Source organism: Mus pahari, chromosome 10, assembly GCF_900095145.1.
Source record: "Mus pahari chromosome 10, PAHARI_EIJ_v1.1, whole genome shotgun sequence".
NCBI lineage: Eukaryota > Metazoa > Chordata > Mammalia > Rodentia > Muridae > Mus > Mus pahari.
Window position 1 is genome coordinate 107,695,046 of NC_034599.1, and position 6,992 is coordinate 107,702,037.

The window sequence follows — 6,992 nt, forward strand, 5'->3', positions numbered from 1 at the left end:
GGAAGAGCAGTTGGGTGCTCTTACCCACTGAGCCATCTCACCAGCCCAGTGCTGGGATTCTTAAGTAGAACATACCCTAGTTGCTGATAAAGAGTTCAGTGAGACTTTGCCCTCCAGAACAGAGGAGCGTTGACAACCATTGGGATCAGCATTTACTGGCATTAGTGTTTATTGAATTAAACCGATTTTTTTTTTTTTGGTTTTTCGAGACAGGGTTTCTCTGTATAGCCCTGGCTGTCCTGGAACTCACTTTGTAGACCAGGCTAGCCTCGAACTCAGAAATCCGCCTGCCTCTGCCTCCTGAGTGCTGGGATTAAAGGCGTGCGCCACCACGCCCGGCTGAATTAAACTGATTTTTAATTCCTTTTTAATTAGCCTGTGAGACTTGGAAATACAACTGAGAGTAAGTTCTAAAGTTCTCATGTAATGGGGATTGCTGAGTAATGGGAGCTGTCCTGTGTGTGTTGTGTCAGTTCCTTGTGCTAGGGTTCTCCCAGGTGATGAGTAGACACTGCTGTTTTGCAGACTGGGGCTTCACAGTTTGATGAGCATTCAAGATTAGCTTTGTCTTCTTGCTCTGCAGATACTCCTGGATGTTTCTGAGCATTTAGTCTGAACAGGCATGCATGAAGGCACTGAGTTCTATTCCTATTCTAACATACCAAGCAGGGAGATGTCCACTGAGAGATGGGAGCAGATCCAAAGGCCCCATCTCTCTGAATTTTCCGCACAACCAGTAGAGGACGACATGGAAGATCTGAGGCTCTTGAGGCTGGGTGTGGTGTTGCACACCAGCACTTGGGATGCAGAGGCAGGTGGATCTCTGTGAGTTCAAGGTCAGCCTGGTTACATAGGGAGTTTCAGGACAGTCAGGACTCCATAGAGAGAACCTGTTTCAAAAACAAAACAAAATAAAAACCCTTCGTGGCTTTTGTCACTAGAACATGCTGGTTCATGTTATATCATGCAGGTCAAGATGACAGGTTGGGGATTCTTTCTCGACAGTTTTTCATGATGTATACCCTGATTGATGGGTTGTAGAGATGCTAGTCAAAGCTCTGCAGAGAAGGTGTGTGGCTCCAAACTATGCTAAGCAGGAGTACAGTGTCTCAGCAAAAGGGAAGATGGAGAAGAAAGAATGCACAGTGCTGTTTAATTTGACACATTGTCATGAGAGATCGGGGAGAGGATCTGGCCCATGGCATGCTATGGCTTTGTGTTCATGAGCACTGGCAGAGTTTAAGTTGCTTTGAGTTTCAGACAGTACCCTCTTTGTGTTCTGTGAGCTGATGTGCATTAACTTATGTGAAGCCTGGGGGTAGTGCTTTGGTATCCATGGTAGCAGTTATAGTACCCGCTGGGTGTGACTTCTCACTTTCATATGCTTCATGATGCTCTTCTAAAGTACTGTGGCTGGTCTTACAGAGGAGTTTCATTTCTAACCACACATCCAATGAATGATAATAGTAACAGAATTTTAGTCCTCCACTGTGGAGATGGGATCTGGTCTCCATGTAGAAGTAACCTGATATGTCATACAGCTGTTGATGGTATGGTACAGTTAGAGATCATCTGAATCTTCGCATTCTTCATCTGTAAATAAACATTACTAAGTATATTGGCAGGGTGGTGATAGTGCACTCCTTTAATCCCAGCAATCAGGAGGTAGAGGCAGGCAGATCTCAGTGAGTTTGAGGCCAGTCTTGTCTATAGAGTGAATACCAGGACAAGCAGGGGTACACAGAGAAACCCTGTTTCAAAAAACAAAAACAACAAAACAAAAAAGCCATCAAAGTATCTTAATATGGGCTGGTGAGGGTAACACATAGATATATAAATATAGATTATATAATGTGTGTTATATATTGTATATATTATATATGATACTATATATAATATATACATGTATATATTATATATGATACTATATATAATATCATGTATATATTATATATGATACTATATATAATATATACATGTATATATATACTTTTTTTGTTATTACATCCCTTTGTTGAATTAGAGATTTTTTTTTTTTTAAGATTTATTTATTATATATCTAAGTACACTGTAGCTGTCTTCAGACACACCAGAAGAGGGCATCAGATCTCATTATGGATGGTTGTGAGCCGCCATGTGGTTGCTGGGATTTGAACTCAGAACCTTCTGAAGAGCAGTCAGTGCTCTTAACTGCTGAACTATCTCTCCAGCCCCGAGTTAGAGATCTTCTTTCAGGGACTACCAACATATATTTTTCCTTATACACATCTGATGATTTTGTAGATTTTCAGAGATTTTATGATCACTTTGGTTTTTAAATTTGAGCTAAGGAATGAGAATTGATAGCTGTGGTTGCTTTAGAGAACACTAAAGCTCTGTTAAGTGCTTGGTCTTGTGAGTGGCTTATTTGAGCAGAGAATTGACAGATGACTTGGAATACAGGCTTTACTGTAGTCTGCACCAGCGATCAACAAGCCTTGCTCATTAACTGGTCAGACGTGGGCTCTTCCTATGGCCAGGGCTCTTGAAAGAAACTTGGCTGGGCAAAGCAGTTTCCAGCTGACATTCAGGGATTGGCCTATAGGGATTTTGAATGACCAAGAAGCTAAGAATGACTTTTGTTATCTAGCTACAGGGGAGGGGCAGTGAGGTGGCTCAGTGTGGAAAAGTGCTTGCTACAAGTCAGATGGCCTGAGATGGGCTTCAGGACCTGCACAGTGGAAGCAAAGGAGCAGCAAGTGCCATAATCCTCTGACCTCTACGTATGTTTCATGGCACATTTATGCATGTGCAAACATGCACACATACACATAAACACAGAAGCACACAAAATAAATGTAATTTTTAAAAATATTTATTATTTATTATATGTAAGTACACTGTAGCTGTAAACTCTAGAAGATGGCATCAGATTTTGTTACGGATGGTTGTGAGCCACCATGTGGGTGCTGGGATTTGAACTCAGGACCTTTGGAAGAGCAGTCGGCGCTCTTAACCGCTGAGCCATCTCACCAGCCCCATAATTTTTTTTTTTTAATATTATAGGCCATAAAAGACTTTCTGAGAGACCCATGTGGCCTGTCGCTTAAATGTAGTTTCTAGCCATTAACCATGGAAAGCTTTCTAGCATCTGTATGTGGACATGAAAATAACTATTATAATAGTATTCGTCCAGGCTCTCTTCTCTCCCTGAGCCTTACGTTTAGAGGGAGTCTCCATATGTAGTCCAGGCTAGCCTCAGACTAATGCTTCTGTCTTCAGAGGGATTACAGGGAGCACATCCAGCGTTGGTTTGCTTTAGGAGCACATTAAAGTATGTCTCCCAGGGCTAAGGACTAGCTCAGTGTAGAGTGCTTGCCTACTCAGAATCTGTGAGGTCATGTGATCAATTCCCAGAGCTAGAATAAAAAGTGAAAGTATGTTCTCTTTAAGAAAATCTATTGGGCTGGAGCAATGGCCCAGAAGTTAAGAGCCCTGACTGCTCTTCCAGAGGTCCTGAGTTCAATTCCCAGCAACCACATGGTGGCTCACAACCATCTGTAGTAGGATCTGATGCCCTCTTATGGTGTGTCTGAAGGGAGGGTCAGTGTACTCACATACATAAAATAAATAAATAAATCTTTAAAAAGAAAAAGAAAATCTACTTTCTGCAGAGAAAATTCTTAGACTTTTGTACAGAAAAAAAGCGAGTCCTATAGAGACTGGTGGACCTCTTAAGTTTGAGTCCAGTTCCAGGTCAGCTAGGGCTATGCAGAGAAAACCCGTCTACAGACAAACAAACAAACAAGCAAGCAAAGCAAAAACAAAACAAAAAAAATCTAGTTTGCAAAGATGGAAATTTAGATAAACTTACTTTAATATCACAGGGTTCTTGACTTGATGGGATTTCACCTCTGTTTACTTAATAGGTACTTTGCTATGTAGATCAGGCTGGCCTCACACTCCAGAGATCCTCTGTCTCTGTTGGGATAAAAGGAGAGTGCCACCATGCCTGGCGTATCCCCTCAAGTTCTATGAGCATCAGTCACAAGCAGTTTTCATCGGTGTGGTAAAGGCCCAGGGCAAGCCTTTGCAGTGAGGCATATTGTGAAGAGGGTGCATGGTGGTGAGCATCTGATGGGAGTGCTGGTGCGGAAGGGTCTTCAGTGCCTGAGGCATAAGGAAGTAGCCTATTCTGCCAGAGACGAGTGGGGTGATTTCTTTTTTTTTTCTTTTCTTTTCTTTTTTTTTCCGAGACAGGGTTTTTCTGTATAGACCTGGCTGTCCTGGAACTCATTCTGTAGACCAGGCTGGCCTTGAACTCAGAAATCTGCCTGCCTCTGCCTCCCGAGTGCTGGGATTAAAGGCATGCGCCACCATGCCCGGCAAGTGGGGTGATTTCTTGTCTGGAATTTCCTCAAAAGCAAATCCTTTGTGTCCTGCTTATAGCTAGAGAACCTGCCTACAGGAGCTTTTGTTTGTTTGTTGTTTGAGACAAGGTATCCTAGGCTGGCTTGGAACTCACTATTAGTCCCCAAACTTGAGGTCTCCTGCCTCTCGAGTTACCTTCTCCGTGCTGGGATTGTGGTGTGCTCCACAATCCCATTGTGGTATACTACTTGGGCCATTAAGATGTAATTACAGGGCTTGAGAGATGGCCTAGTGGGTACAGGTGCTTGACACCCAGTCTAATAACCTAAATTTGAAACCTTGGTCCACATGGTAGGAGAGAAGTGAGTCCAAGCATGCACACTTTTACATATATGCATGGGGGAGTGGAAGACAGATAGACAGACAGACAGAAAGTAAATTATTGTAAAAGTAATTTTTAAAAAGATTTTAAACTGGGCATGGTGGTATACACCATCAAACCCAGTACTCGGGAGACAGAGGCAGGTGGATCTTTGAGTTTGAGGCCAGCCTGGTCTGCAGAGTGAGTTCCAGGACAGCCAGGGCTATAGAGAGAAACCCTGTCTTGAAAAAAAAAAAAAAGTTAGTAAAACAAAAATTTTAAACTATATTTGCTTTATTTATTTATTTTCCTTTCTTTGTGTGTCTGGAATTCAAACCCAGTGCCTTGTGCATGCTAGGCAAGTTCTCTGCCACTGAACTATATATCCCCAAACCTGTGCCTCATCGTGAAAAGTTTCTTTATTTTATGTGTGTACATGTGTATGTGTTTGAGTATGTGCATGTGTGATGAATGCCTTTGGAGATCCCAAGAGGATGCTGGATCTCTGGAGCTGGAGTTAGAGGTGGTTGTGAGGCCCCCTACAGGCATTCTGGGAGCTGAAGTCCAGTCCTCTGCAAGAGCAGGCGTTCTTAGCAGCTCTCCAGCCCCATTCCCCGGTTTTTTGTTTTTGTTTTTGTTTTTAAGATTTATTTATTTATTATATGTAAGTACACTGTAGCTGTCTTCAGACACTCCAGAAGAGGGCGTCAGATCTTGTTACAGATGGTTGTGAGCCACCATGTGGTTTCTGGGATTTGAACTCAGGACCTTTGGAAGAGCAATCAGTGCTCTTAACCACTAAGCCATCTCTCCAACCCAGCCCTGGGATTTTTTAAGAGGCAGTTGATCATGAGCAGATGAGTGACCCAGTGTAGCAGAGAATAGTTAATCTACTATGAGCTTCCGGCAGGCATTTCTATATTTTATCTTTGCTGCCCTGTGTGCTAGTGAGCTCTGTGGAGAGTCAGCAGGCGGTGAGGAGGCTACGGTGCGCATTTTATTTCCGATAGTATCTGGGTTAAGGTTTTGGTGGTGGTTCTAGGGTAGAACATGGTGCCTGATGTGTGCTGGGTAAGTGCTCTCTCACAGAGCGGCAGCCTCAGCCTCTCTTCTTTTTTAATTTTAGTTTTTTTTTTAATATTAATTTGTCTTGCACATGTGTGTGCGTGTGTGTCTTGTCTGTGTTGTCTGTGTGTGTGTCTGTGTGTGTTCATGCCCTGGTACACAGGTGTATGTGTCCTGGGAGGACGTGGAGCTCAAAGGCCAACTCTCAGGAGTCAGTTCTGTCTGAGTGCAAGGACCTGAACTCAGGCTGTGGGTTTGGTGGCTAGTGCCTTTACTGCTGCTGGCCATCATACTGGCCCTTACGTTTTGTTTTTATTTTAGATGGGGTCTCATTAAATTGCCTAGACTGGTCTTGAATTCACTATGTAACCAGGACAAGAATTGAACTTGAAATATTCCTGCCTTAGCTTCCTGAATAGCTGTGGCTATGGGCTTATACAACTAGGCCTGTCCCAGACTTAATCTTTTTTGAATTTTGTTTTTCAAGACAGAATTAATCTGGGTGGCCCTGTCTATCCTGGAACTCCCTCTGTGCACCAGGCTGGCCTCGAACTCAGGGAGATCCACCTTCCTCAGCCTCCCTAAGTGGTGGGATTAAAGGTGTGTACCACCACTGCTCAGCTTCCCAGACTTGAATTTTAGAGTCTGGCTTCTGGCTTCTGCCACACAGTCTTTCTAAAATATATAAACTGCTGGTGGCTCTCCATTGTCATAAGAACAGTTTAACTTTCTTAGCCTGGCATGCTGGCCTCAGGCTTGTCCCCTTGGTCTACTTTCTATATAGCCCAAGCTAGCCTCAAACTTGGGATCTTACCTCACTTCCCAGAGTGGTATTGGGTCTGTAGGCTGTGCCGCCACGACAAGTGTTTGTTTGTCCTTGTTAGAAGGACACTTCTTGTGCCTGGGTTTTGCACTCACTTTCTCTTCCTGAAATGATTAACTCCTGGTGGTTAATTAATCCTGCAAGGTTTGGCTGAAGTGTTGTCTGACTTGGGTAATACTAGACTCCTCTCTCCTTAGTTAGGACAGTGAATGTGGCAGGTGGGTTTTTATATTTCTAGTGTATGGTTTGTATGCAGGTGCAGCGCTCTTAAGCATTTCTGTAGTTCTTCTAGTAGGGTAACTAAAATGATTTTGTTTTTCAAGACAGGGTTTCTCTGTGTAGCTCTGGCTGTCCTGGAACTCACTCTGTAGACCAGGATGGCCTCGAACTCAG

General features: G+C 43.3%; 1 protein-coding gene across 1 annotated transcript in view; it reads left to right on the top strand.

Moving 5' to 3' along the window:
- Positions 1-6,992, top strand: part of Dync1li1 (dynein cytoplasmic 1 light intermediate chain 1) — a 39,146-nt gene that overhangs the window by 9,288 nt on the left and 22,866 nt on the right. The gene's annotated exons all lie outside the window — the stretch shown is intronic.